Source organism: Setaria viridis, chromosome 9 (assembly GCF_005286985.2).
Source record: "Setaria viridis chromosome 9, Setaria_viridis_v4.0, whole genome shotgun sequence".
Lineage (NCBI taxonomy): Eukaryota > Viridiplantae > Streptophyta > Magnoliopsida > Poales > Poaceae > Setaria > Setaria viridis.
The window spans coordinates 2,054,736-2,068,068 of NC_048271.2; the positions used below are offsets into that span (position 1 = coordinate 2,054,736).

General features: G+C 46.3%; 1 long non-coding RNA gene and 1 pseudogene across 1 annotated transcript; one reads left to right on the top strand and one right to left on the bottom strand.

The window, feature by feature from the left end:
* Positions 1 to 3,846: 3,846 nt before the first annotated feature.
* Positions 3,847 to 5,785, top strand: LOC117836531 (uncharacterized). Its single transcript, XR_011897287.1, has 3 exons — positions 3,847 to 4,805; positions 4,877 to 4,933; positions 5,464 to 5,785. It is a non-coding gene; the product is annotated as an uncharacterized lncRNA (long non-coding RNA).
* Positions 5,786 to 9,056: 3,271 nt separating this feature from the next.
* Positions 9,057 to 11,125, bottom strand: LOC117839124 (amino acid transporter ANT1-like; annotated as a pseudogene).
* Positions 11,126 to 13,333: the final 2,208 nt, after the last annotated feature.

Here is a 13,333-nt window from a genome sequence, read left to right on the forward strand (position 1 = left end):
CGAGGTGAGGGCAGAGAGACTAGTGGGCGCGAAAGCCCACGAGCCGTCAACGGAGAGGTAGGCTCAAGTTCCCAGGTTCACTGGCCCAAAAAGCCCACCAGCCTCCATCCTGGCATCCTCCTATACTACACGTCTACGCTCTACACTACTCCACGTCTCCACCTGCACGTAGAGCGCAGGTTCTCTCATCTGTTCTCCCCCAGTTCCCCAACACGGCAACACCAAAGCTGGCAAAGCATGATCTGCACAGCAACACACTCCTACTTGCAAAGTTGCAACACTAGTAAAGTTCATAATAGTAGGGTTTTTTTAGGAACTTAACAGTAGAAATTTCGAAGCAGATTCACTGGAAACTGCTTCAAATCCTGCGTATCTCTCTCATAGTCATCTGCAGGGATAAAACCTGTGAAGATTCAGATTCAGGTAAACAGGCCGACTACAGTACAGCTGCTGACATGCTGTACTGTACTCCTCGTCTCCTACTACGTAAGTTGGAGTGGTATGGTGCAGAGCCCCGGTCTTTGAGATGATGGCAAGGTTTTTAATGGAGCCGGGCCGTGCGTGGCAGGGGGCGCTGACTGCTGAGCTGCCGCGGCCGGCAGGCCAGTCAGAGTTGGCCGCGTACAAAATTTTATTTGTTTTTGGATGGGTTCAGGAATGAGCTTTCCAGTGCCAGGGAGAAATTCCCCCACACGCACCACCGCGCTCCCTCTCCCTCTCTCTGGTGCAGCCTTTTCTATTATTGCTGCGCTAGCTCCCTCCCTTCCTCTCTCTCTCTCTCTCATCTCATCTCACTCCATCGCTTGGGGTTTAATGGCACATGGGTGTGATTTATGTCCAATCTGGTCCATCCGGTAAAAGTGAGCTGGGTTGGGGTTGGTTCATGTTTCAGTCAAAAAGGAGGCCGGTTGAGCAGGGTTAATGGCGTTCCTGTACAAGGTAAAATTAGTCATGAGTTACCATGGAATGGTTATGGTAAAACAAACTTGATCGTTTTGATTTACTACCTGGATGGTCAACCTGGATTTACTACCTGAATGGTTATGGTAAAAGCGAGTTGGGTTATGGTTCATGTTCCAGGATCAAGAATAGCATGCTTGGTACTACCCCTAGCAGCAGTATTTGACAAGCTTTTTATTTGCAGAGGTGGCGGCAAAGGCAGATCCACAGGGCATGCAGGGGAAAGGCGAGACACGGATGTGATTAGCCAAAAACAGGCAGCTGAGCCGCGGTCGTGCCAGCCCATGACTCCACGAGCCTCCGCTCAGGCTCGGGTGCTTGGTGCCTTGAAGGAGACGTGGGGTGCCGAGGAAAAGAGAGGCGCGCAGGCGGCACAGGCGCGCAGCACAGTTAATTCCCCACGGAAAGCTGGGGATCATCGCCTGACGTTTGCCATCATCAGGAGATATGGCGGGGGCGCACCCACACCCAGATGCCCACATCCCCTGTGGAGTGTGGATGCGGATCTCACTCCCTGCAACCCCCCACAAGTATTCTGAATCTTTTTATGCCAAATGATATACTTAATTAGAACTTCATCTAGTCACGATCACCCTTTATTTGATCAAATTACACTAATGCATTCAAAATCTTTGGCAGCTACTCCTTTCGTTCCAAATTATGCTCCCTCTGCCCACAAATACAAACATTTGTAGATATCTTCATTTGTCCACAAATATAAGGACTTCTATGAATTAGAATCTCGAGCGGTACTTACTTTTTTTTTTAGCTCTGCATAGTTAAGCCAATCAAGAATGCTACTGCTTATCGTGAACTATGCAACATATTTAAGCCGTCTATTAATGTCATGGAAAAGTATAAAAGTTGGCTACAATTGAGGCAGTTAGGACTTACTCTTGCTTGTTAATGAGGAGTAGAATGTACTTTCTACTTGTTGCTTAGTGTGTTCTAAATTACTAGAAATTCTTATATTATTTGTGGATAGAGAGTTTTCACTTTAGATCTGTTAAGTAAGTCAAACTTGTTTAATTTTGACTAAATTTATACAAAGCGCACCAACATCTATAATATCAAATTAGTTCATCGAATTCTTATATTAATTGTGGATAGAGAGTTTTCACTTTAGATCTGTTAAGTAAGTCAAACTTGTTTAATTTTGACTAAATTTATACAAAGTGCACCAGCATCTATACTATCGAATTAGTTCATCGAATCCACCACGAAATATATCTTTTTTGACCAAATTCAGCAGGGAAGTCCCTACCTATTTTTTTATAATTTTTTATTCTAGACCCGTTTAATTCACTCCCACGGGGAGTTGAACCCAAGCATGCTGACTGCTACTCACGTGCTCTAACCACTAGGCTAAATGCCCTTTCGTCACCATGAAATATATCTTGATAGTGCATTTATTTGATGTTATCGATATTAATATATTTTTCTATAAATTTAGTTAGAATTATAAAAATCTGATTTAGTACAAAGCCAAAGTGAGCTGCAATTTGCGTCTGTGCATTGTGTCATCTCCCTGCTTTTGTGTCTGTGCATTGTGTCATTGCCTGTTTTGTGGTCCCGATCGATGGACAAATTAAATCTATATTTGGATCAGAAAGCAGAATTGGTCCCTTTTCAGAAATTGGGATAGCAACAAATTGCTTGAGGATGAATATAATAGAAGAAAAATCATTCAAAGAGAAGCTGAAAGGAAAACATGGCAGTACGTACGTACGTCCGTCCGTCCTATTTGATGGCTGTACTGTACTGGTGGTGTGCGTATACGCGTGCCGCAGGCCCTGCAGCTATGTTCTGAAGCGGCCCAGTGGGGGCCAGCCTTTTTTATTGCTGTCCTACAAACATTCACTGAATTTTTCGTGAATGCTACATTGATGAACATGGTTTTGGCACATCTATGTATCGATTTCAATGCTCTGTCCAAATACTACAGTGAGGGCGTGCTAGCTGCTTTAACCTTCTTGCTTCTCAATAACCTCTCTTACCACTTTACCGTTCAAAAAACCAATTACCTTTATCCATTACTCCGTGCATGGTTAGTGAAGCCGAGCTTTTGAACCATCGATCCGAATGAACAGTGCTGCTTCAATTCATGGTGTACATTCTTCAGTAGTGTCCCTGCACGCCCCTTTCCACAACTCGGACACTGTTAGAAATGAAGAGACGATTGAATTGAATGATCTTTTGATCATACATGCAAAAGCTCTTGTCTTGCTGGCACGGTGGCACACAATTTGACCATGCACAAGCTGGTGGTGTGGTCAAGGTCTTCTCACATCATGGGCAGATAAAACCAAAAGCTAGATCCATGATACCTGACTAAAGCCACCTATCTCTGCTGTGTCTAATCACCGGATTTTAATTTCTTTCACCATCTATCGCATCCACACAACACGGAGACGACCCCAGCATTCATGCATTGCATGCATGTTTATATATACAAATATTCGTTCAACGATTCATCACTTCTCGCACCCGTCAGTAACAGTAACAGGCAGTAAAAATAACACGAATCATGCATCCACACGGAGCAGCAGGTACAGGGATTTACATTGATGGGAATGATTTAGTGTCAGAAATATCTCTCAGATTATCTGCTGTCAGAAATCTTACGTGCAGCGTGCAAGCTACCAGCAGTAGTAGTGCCCTAGCACTGTACTGTACCGGGGCGTCTCTCTCTCTCTCTCTCTCTCTCTCTCTCTCTCTCTCTCTCTCTCTCTCTCTCTCTCTCTCTCTCTCTCTCTCTCTCTCTTTATTTTTACTTTTTTTTCCATTCACGACGATGGATTCATATTCATTCATGGCGAGTGCCCTTGTCTCTAGCATGTGTCATGTTGTTATTGATACGGTGTGAGACGGACGGTACATGGATGGAGAAAGAAAGGTGAGGCGAGGACGTGTGGTGCCAGAGCAGTGACACCACGCTTTATTAGGGCAGGAGCCATGAAGAAGCTGCATGCTAGCTGCTCGAGGCCATGGCCATGGCCTGGCCCTGCCCATGCAGTGTAGTTGTAGGAGTAGGAGGAGTAGCGGTGGCTGTGGCGCCTCGCTCGCTTCAGTTGAAAGCAAAGGTTTTGGAGTAGAAACGCCGGAGACTCGGCCTCGCTCCTCCCCCGTTTCCCTCCCCCATGCTGCCTCAACAAGTGTGAAAGTTGTCTCACTCCACAGTTCAAGAGAGAGAGAGGGAGCGTCTTGCGGCCGTCTTCTCACTATAAATAGGGCAGGGCACTTGGGGGCCATTCCATCTTCACTTCCAGCACTAGTTCACTGGCTCTAGCTACACAAACCTAAGCAGCTCTCACCTCATCTTCTTGCTCTCTCTCACTCTAACCGTGATCCATAGTTCTTGAGCCCTTGTTCTCTCGTGGCCGGCCGCCATTGCTGCTGCTTGCTTTTCCTTGCTCCTCCACAAAGAACCCAGCTGATAGCGTGTTTGCGCAGCAAGAAGCTGCTAGAAAGAGATCTGGGGAGAAGGAAGGGTATGGAACAATCCTTGAAGCTCAGGAGGGATAGCGCCTAGGAAATCACTAGATTGGAGCCATGAGGAGGAAGAGATCGAAGTAAATCTCTTCGATCCCTTTCTCTGAAGGTTCTGTCTATCAATCTGAAGCGCTATCTATCCTGAGCTCCACGGCTTGTTCTTACCACACACACACACACACACACGCCGCCGGCCGATCGATCGAGTTCCCCAGCTTGCTCGCTCTCATGAGTAATCTCTTCACACCTGTTTTTGCAATGCAGGTGAGACCGTGAGAGGTCGTAGTCTCATCAGCAGAAATGAAGACTGTCCCTGCAACGCTTGACGCCATTGCTGCAAGCCTGTGGCCGAGGTATCTCCTCCTGGCTCCATGATTATTTTACCATATCCGTGCAAGGGGATGAGGTGTGTTCATGCATGCAGCATGCTTGCAAAAGTTATGGGCACGGCGGCTGGTTTTTACTTGCTACCGTACAAAGGGTGAGTTAATGCTGACCTAACCGATTCAAGAGCATGTTCCATCATCTCCTGCTGCAAAATTTCATTCATAAAACCAAGAGTATGGAGTTATTCCCTACCCCCATAAATGTGTATACAAATATATTATCATTAAGAATAAATAAAAGTAGCAGCACAAAATAAAAGAAACATGGTCCTACATATCTCCTATGCAGTGTAGTTATAATATAGTTACCTCTTGAAACAGTGACTTGTGAGAGAAATTTTAGCAATATCTTTTAATAAAGGCTGAATTTCATCCTGAACCAGACATCTAATCTCATAAAATGTTTCAGCTTGAAACTGTTTCCAATGCAAATATATGCTTTCTTTTTACACTCGAAAATTAGAGGCAGTGAAGCTGAAGCAGCAGCTCTGCACGCTTGCACCGTGGCTCATACGAGCATGCAACGCCATGGATTGCACAAGAGCGGGTCTCGTCTCGTCTCGAGAGGCAAAAGCCTCATCGCCTTTCCAATCCGGTTGACATGTCTTGATGACTGCCATTTCAGGGCATGTAGGTAGGGGGCCGGATCTTCTGCGCCACCGGACTCCACGGCCCATGCCATGACTGACACGACGACGACGACGACGACACCTCCCCTGTTCCTTTGCAAAAACAAATGCCAAAGGAAGCGTGCAATTTCGTTTCAAAAAAAAAAAAGCGTGCAATGAAACGAACGAAAGGCATCAGCTCGCTGCTCACTGCGGCCACCACGCTGGGGAGTAGTATAGTGTACCGGCACATAGACATAGCCCCTGACCCCCCTTGTTCTTCACGTGAAAGTTTTGAATACATTTTTTATGAGGCCGCGGCCTCGTAGTATAGTACCAGATGATGAAAATTCATTGAAATCCAATAGGGCTGTTCGCTTCAGCTTATAAGCCGGCTGAAAAGCTGAAACGGCTGATTTGTTGTGAGAGGAAAATACTGTTTGGTGGCTGATAAGTCGGCTGAATAAGCTGAAGCGAACAGGCCGAATGTACCCTGATGCAGCCCCAATTTTCAATGATCTGTACGCTGGCAGAGGAGAATTTGCTCCTCCCCCCTGCCCTTTTTATAATTCCTCGTACAAATCTCTAACGCTGCAAAAATTTCTCGTTTCTTGCGCGTGCTGTCGAGACCGGAGACAACGTCCTCTCCTCGATCTACAAAACGCAGGAAACTGCATTTTCTGTTCTATTTTCTACTAAAAAAACCTCTCAATCTTGAACATCGTGGGCTTAATCGTGCTTCTAATCAGACTAGTCCGTGCACGCCACGAAGAGCGGTTTCCTAGAACTGCCACGCCTCGGGATTCTGATCGAGACTGTACGGGTCAAAGGGGGGTGCACACGTGTTACAGTGGAACTCCAGGTCTCCAGCAGCACATACCTGCAATGCTCTGAACTTGTAACCTTGCGTGCTAGGCTTCTGTTCTGAACCAGTGCGCCTAATGGTACCTGACCAGTTGCGTGAAAATAGCAGCAGAACCTGAAACTCCAAACTCCCATGAAACCCCAGGCAGATGTAGTAGATTTTACGAGCCTTGTTGTGTAGCAGTGAAAGGTCATCCTCTTCGTCTCAGCAGCCCGCAGGTCAAGACGCCCGTAGAGGGCCACATAGCAGAATTGGTTCCTCTGCTGTAGTTGCCTCTGCAGTTACAGTTGGGTCACAGACACGTGGGATCGAGCTCATATGTCAGTGACTTCCAACTCCTGCACAGGAGTCTCTTCCCCTCCACAGGCACACTCCAATAGCAATGCATAAGTTTACAAGAAAAGCAAAAGTTCACTAAAAATTACTCAGGGTATGCCTCATGTCACTCACTTGGCTCAACCAATATGAGCATTGCTGCTGCAGGAGCCCTATAGATCCCACACTACTAGAAAAACGACCTTTCGTCCACTCCTTCAGTACCGTCATATTTTGATCCAGTACTGATATTAGCATTTTGGGACCCCCGGAGGCCTTTTAGTACCAAGTCGTAACACCACCCAGTACTAAAGGTGCCCCTTTAGTACCGGCTGGGTGGTGTTACGACCGGTACTAAGATTATCCGAAACTAGAGTCTCTAATTAATTAGCCAAGATCAAAGTCATGTAGTTCTTGTGGTTGCATTGTTTTCGCGGGTGGTTCTTCATGTTCCAATTAATGCATGGTATTATTGTAAATAAGCATAGACAGAAGAATTGTTAGGGACACTTGCCTTTCTCTAACGAAAAGTTACTCTTATTGCTCTTTAGCTCTTGCTCTCTTAAAACTCTTAATCTTCAAAGCTTTCGAATAACAATCCTTCTACCTAAAGCAAACATCGGCAAAAACATACAAAACAAACAAACAAGTACAACTAAGAACAATACACCAACCAAAAAAAAGCTTTAAAAGAGCGTACTAAAGGATAGGGCTCGATTCTAGGATCACTAAGGTGCATAAAACACTAAGAAAGATGGTACCGTTGAAATATACAAGAGCTACACGCTGCAGTTATTTTTAATTAGAAAAACATGTAAAGGGTACTTTTAGAAAATATTCTAAGTTAGAGTTAATTCAAATCATATTTGTATCTAAAATGATGATATAAAACCTAATCAACTTTTATTTATAGATATTGATGTATAAATTATGCCATTTAAATATTTAACTTTGGAAAATAAACTATATGTAATAACATCTAATCGTTAACTTTATATGTCGCATTGAACTATACAGGTTATAGTTATGAACTCATTCATGTTGGTATTAATCATATTAACACTTGCTTAAAGAAAACTGATGTATAAACCTAAATAGTTTTTAATTAGAAAAGCTAAGTAAATAAGTATTAATCAGAATTAATACCATATTTATTATCAAAAATACGAAACATGGAGAAACAACGTTGCTAAACTATAGCTCATGATAAGAAGATTAACACAACAAGAACCAACTAAAATGAAGCTTTGGTTGAGAAGATACACTATTAAAAGATTTGGGTTTATAAAAGAAAAGAGCTATGTGCTTCTTACATTTTAAATGTAGAAATCAATGTGGATGATATTTCAAAGAATATCCTATGTTAGAATTAACTCATATTATATTTTTATTTTTAAAAATGAAGTAAAGCTTAGCCAAATTTTAGGTACAAATGTTCATGTATAGTTTATACCACTTTAAACATTTAATTCGGAAAAGATATCATATGTGGGAACACCTAAGCGCATACCTTTTGATTCGTGTTTAACTAACCAAATTATAATTAAAAACACATTTCTATTTGTATTTAGCCAAATTAATATTTAATTACGAACACTCGAGATATAGCCTATGTAACTTTTATTTAGAAAGCAAATTGAATGAACATTAATCAATTGAACTTCTATTATGAAAACCGAAGTGGAGCTCTAATTAGATTTTATTAGAAAGCAAGGTTAAATAGTATTATTCAAATTAATATTGAGCTATGAAAAACCGATATGTACACCCTAATTATATTTTATTAAGAAAGGGTATTCAAATAAAATTAATCAAATTAATTTTAGAATAAATTCTTAAAACACATATTAAGGTAAACATCAGGATTAGCTCGTACTTTATGATGAGACGAAACTAACGCAGCAAGAACGAGCTTAAACGGATATGAAACACGAGGTCTAGGGTTATCTAAAGATTGTAGGGACCTATTTGCGATTAACTGTATACTTTAGGGGCTAGTAGAGAAAAAACTCTGTACTTTATGAATAGTCACTACGAGTAGATGAATCTTCGGGGTTAGATCTGCAAAAGGTCTCGATAAGGACTAGGTTGCAGGCATCTAATCTATTTAGAGATAGTCTGGGACACGAGGAATCAAAAAGATTCTAAAGCCTTCCAAAAATGGATTAAGCTCTAGAAAAATGAAAATGAATTACAGGAAAAGCTGAAAAATTCTCAAAAAATTCTGGTCATTGTCTAAGCACATTTTGAAACCTTTTGCACTTATGAAACACCAAGATGCATCGACATGAATAGAACACACATGACAATCTTATTTAATTTAGAAAAATAACCAATTATTTTCTCCTATCAAGAAAATAAATGTTGGAAAAAATTTAAAATTATAAGAAAATCATTGATTAATTATTCTTTCTAATCACTTTCTGAAATTCAAAAAAAATTAGAGTGTGATAGAGCCCGAACAGGAGGATGCCCCAGTCCACGGCGCGCTGCACGGAGGTGGAACAGCGCGGGCAGCACGAAGGAGAGCATGGCGCAGACCGTGCTCCCCACGAACGATGCGAATGACCCGAACGCCGGCACGAAGCACGCGATCGCCGACAGCGCGGCCACCACCGTCGCGTGCAGCACCGCCGCGCTTCCGCAGCCACCCGCCCGGCGCGAACAGCCGCGCCTCCACGATCTCGTGGATCAGGTGCATCATGATCGGGAACGTCAACGCCAGAGCGATGCACAGCACCACCTACGGAAAAGGAATCATGGTTGCTTACTTGCATGGCCGTGTCGATCACGAATTCACGATCGTGAACTGGTCCGTATCCATAGGAATCTTTCCTGACCTTGACGGCGGCGGTGGACCAGGTGTTGGGAAGGTTCAGCGTGACGATGTCCTCGGTGGCGTCGCCGTAGGCGAGGTACCCGCAGGCGCCGAAGCAGCCGTACACGACGGTGACGCCGGTGATGGCATGAAGGAGCACGGGCCGGAACTTGCTCCGGTCGGACATGGACGCCTCGAGCGCCAACGTCATGCAGAACCCCTCGAAGCAGAAAACGGCGAAGCCGGAGGCGAACGCGACGCCCTAGGGCCCCATGACCGCGGCCCGGCCAGCGAGCGGCGGCCCGCCGCGAGCGGCCAGGAGCTGGAGGTCCTCCTTCACCACGGTAGCCACGGCCAGGACGGTGCACGGGTCGGCGAGGATGCTGAAGGGCGCGAGCAAGGACAGCGAGCGGATGAAGGAGAGCGCGGTCTGGACGGGGAGCTGGAGCGCGAGGACCACGGTGGCCGGCGAGAGGCCGGCCTCAGCGGCGAAGACGGAGGAGACGTTCTGGCTGATGAAGACGAGGTAGGCGACGGTGACAGGATGATGGTCGCCTCCGTGAAGTACCTGCCGGCCCGGCCGAAGCACTTCTCGCTATAGATTTCCAAATGGGCCGCCCAGCCCTAGCCCGGCACTAGCCCGATGTGGCCCGGCACTATTTAGGCCCAGCACTAATAGGCTCGAAAGGTTTTCGTGCCGGACCGGGCTGTCACCGCGTGCCGAGGAGGCGGCCCAGGCTCGGCTCGGCGGCCTCTTTATCGGGCTGGGCCAGCCCGCTGGCACGACGGGTCCTGCTGTGCTAGTACCCGGCCCGGCACTAGCTGCGGCGGCCAGCTCTAGGCGCCCCCGGCGGGCGACGGCGGCAGCCGGCCCCCGCGGCGGCCCCTAGCGGCGACCAGCGCGACTCCCGGGTTCCGGCCGCGTCCCCCGCAGCAACGGCGACGACGGAGCAGGGAGGGGTGGCGGCGGCGGAGCAGTGAGGGGAGGGAGGGGTGACGGATGATGGAGGGAGGGAGGGGTGGTGGTGGTGGAGGGGTGCCCCGGCGGCGGCGGGCGCGCCTCGCGGTTGCGGCGGCCCCCGGCACCGGCGGGCGCCTCTCCAGGTAGCGACGGCGGACGACCCCCGACAGAGGCGTGAGGGGAGCCAGGGAGGGAGGGTCGAGGGGCGGCCGTGGTGGCGTCACGAGATGGAGGACGGCGGACCGGCGGTTGCTGGATACCCAGGGAGGTGAGGAGGGTAAATAATTAGGGTTTTTCTGTATATATATGGACTCGTGGGTTGCTCATCCAACGGTGGGGAGGGGAACGTCTGCTCATCTAACGGTTGGGAGAGGGTTGCTAGGGTATCGGACTAGCATCGGACTGGCTTAAAAATCGTGCCGGGCTCGTGCTGGCTCAACGTGCCGAGGATGCGGTCCAGGCCCCGCACTATCATCGTGCTGGGCTGGCCCTGGCACTATTCACCTTGTGCTAGGCCCGTGCTCGTGCCGTGCTTTTTAGTGTCGGGCCTCAAGCCGCCCAATGGGCCTCACCGTCTGGAAATCTATACTTCTCGCCGAGGTTGCCGTAGGTGTAGTTGCAACAGCGATGCTGATGGCCCTGCTCGTCGACCTCGACCGCTGCTTCTTGGTCGCGCAGACCTCGACCGCTGCTTCTTGGTCGCGCAGTTTGTCTCTGCATTCTAGCTACAGGGTGAACGGAAAGGATGAAGCTCTGAATCAATCAACAAGATCGAGAGCAAAGATCGTATCCAAAAAAACATTGCTAAAAAATCATCGTATCCAAAAATCACTGGAGTGACCTCTAGCACTCTAGATAAAAACATAGGCTTAGTAATAAAAAAAGGCTAAGCACATCATGTCGTGTGCTTCCATTTCATCAGCCGATGAGAAACCATATCAAGAACGATAATGCTAGTATCCGCGCGTCCGACGCGTCCTTGTTGCTCGGCTGCGACACGCCGTGGGAGTTCCCCCTGTGAGCTTCCTCCCCTCGTGGGAGTTCCCCCTGTGAGCTTCCTCCCCTTCTCCCCTTCCGAACCCGCACCAGAAGCTCAGCCCGGCCGCGGAGGCGGAGCAGCTCCCGACGCCGCGATGGCGGAGTGCCGCAGCCTCATCGAGTTCCTGCACGCGTTCGAGCACCACCGCAAGGCGGAGGACAGCTCTGCCTCGGCCTCCACGTGCTCCAGATCCAGGCGGGCTTCCTCGGTCTGCGCCGCCGCCGGCATCCGTCGACTCCTGCAGCGTCTTGTTGGTGGTTCCATGCGCTTCCAGGCACGGCCAGTGGAGGAAGTCGTCGTCCGATTCCTGCGCTTCCAGGCACAGTTGGTGGGGAGTCGCTGATGACGATCCCCTGTTGATTTTTGCTTGCCCCTCTCCTGTATGAGATTTGTGATGTTTCAATATTTGTTTTCTGATGTTGCAAGGGTTGATTTGATATGTTGCAGCAGGGATTGTGATGCTAGTAGAAGTTTGTCTTGGTTCGCACGTGCAACAGACAACAGCAACATACAACAGCAGTTTGTGCAACATCAAGATCTCTTTTTATGTGCTTCTTGTTGGTTGTTTTTTCTCTCTCTGGATCGGATGGCCGTGAGATTTTTTTTTTCATATTCTTAATGTTGCAAACTTTTTTTCGACGTTTTATTAAAAAAAAATTCTCGGTATCTAGATGTTGCAATAGATCTTAGCTTACCATGGACTGTTTGGAGTGTTTGGAGTGTTGCATGCAACATGGTACATATGTTGCGGTGGGAGGTTTAAATGTGGAGTTACCGTCCGTATCAAGAATCATCATTAATCAATATTCAAAAGAGGGCTAACCACGCTTGCCACGCGGTGCTCACCGTCTTCAGATACCAGCCTATCAACAGGTCCCATCTAGTTTGCGTAACCGGTATGGTAAAAAGAAATAGAGAGAGATTCCGATCCTGTTTGGATATGTTTCTTTTAGCTACGTTTGGATTATAATCTAAGTAAAATTTTTCTCGCTTCTCGCTTTTCACTTCTCATAGTTCAAATCTTTAAAGTGGCTTAACAAGCGAGAATCGGTGGAAATAAGGAATTCTCACTAATTTCCACCGATAAGTCGTTTATAAGGGAAATAAAACAGGTCCTTCATTGACTCCGGATTCTTTCTTTTTTTAAAGTAATTCCCGTATCTCGAAAAGTCCGTACTTTTTGTCAAGTAAATTTTTAGTCGCACGGATAAATGGGCTAAAGGCCTAGGACACGGGCTCACATAGCCTAACAACCAGGCATGGCCATTCATCTCTCTTTTCTTTTAATAACTATAACACTTATCATTTATTTTTGTTTTTTTAAGTAACACTTAGACAGCAAACCTATATATCCTACGGAAATTTTTTCTTACCCAACTTCTATCTATTTGAGATTCGTGCACGTAATATTATCTGTTGGATACATCTTCACTCCCCCTCAATCGGAGTTACCTCCAGAGAGCATGCCGCTGCCACCCCCGAGCTTGTCGCGGCCTGACGCCCACACGCACCCGCACTGCCTTGGCTCCCCTGCTGGCCACGTGCATGGCACCCGCTTGCCAGTGCCCGTGCTCGAGGAAGAAGATATTTTTTTTAAAATGTTGATTCTTATTTGGAATAATGTTGAATCTTATTTGTTCAAAAATTGAAGTTGATAGTGAAAAATGTTGAATGTTGTATTTTTCTTACAAAATATTGATCTGTATTTTAAAAAATGTTGAATACAGTAGTTTTAGATGTTGGTCTAACTTTTAAAAAATGTTAAATTTGATTTGTTGAAATGTTGAATCTGAATTGTTGAAATGTTGATTTGAACTCCTAATTGGATCTAATAAACTTTATAGTTGTAAGGCTTCACTGGGCTTCAGGTAGTTACACTGAAATGATCG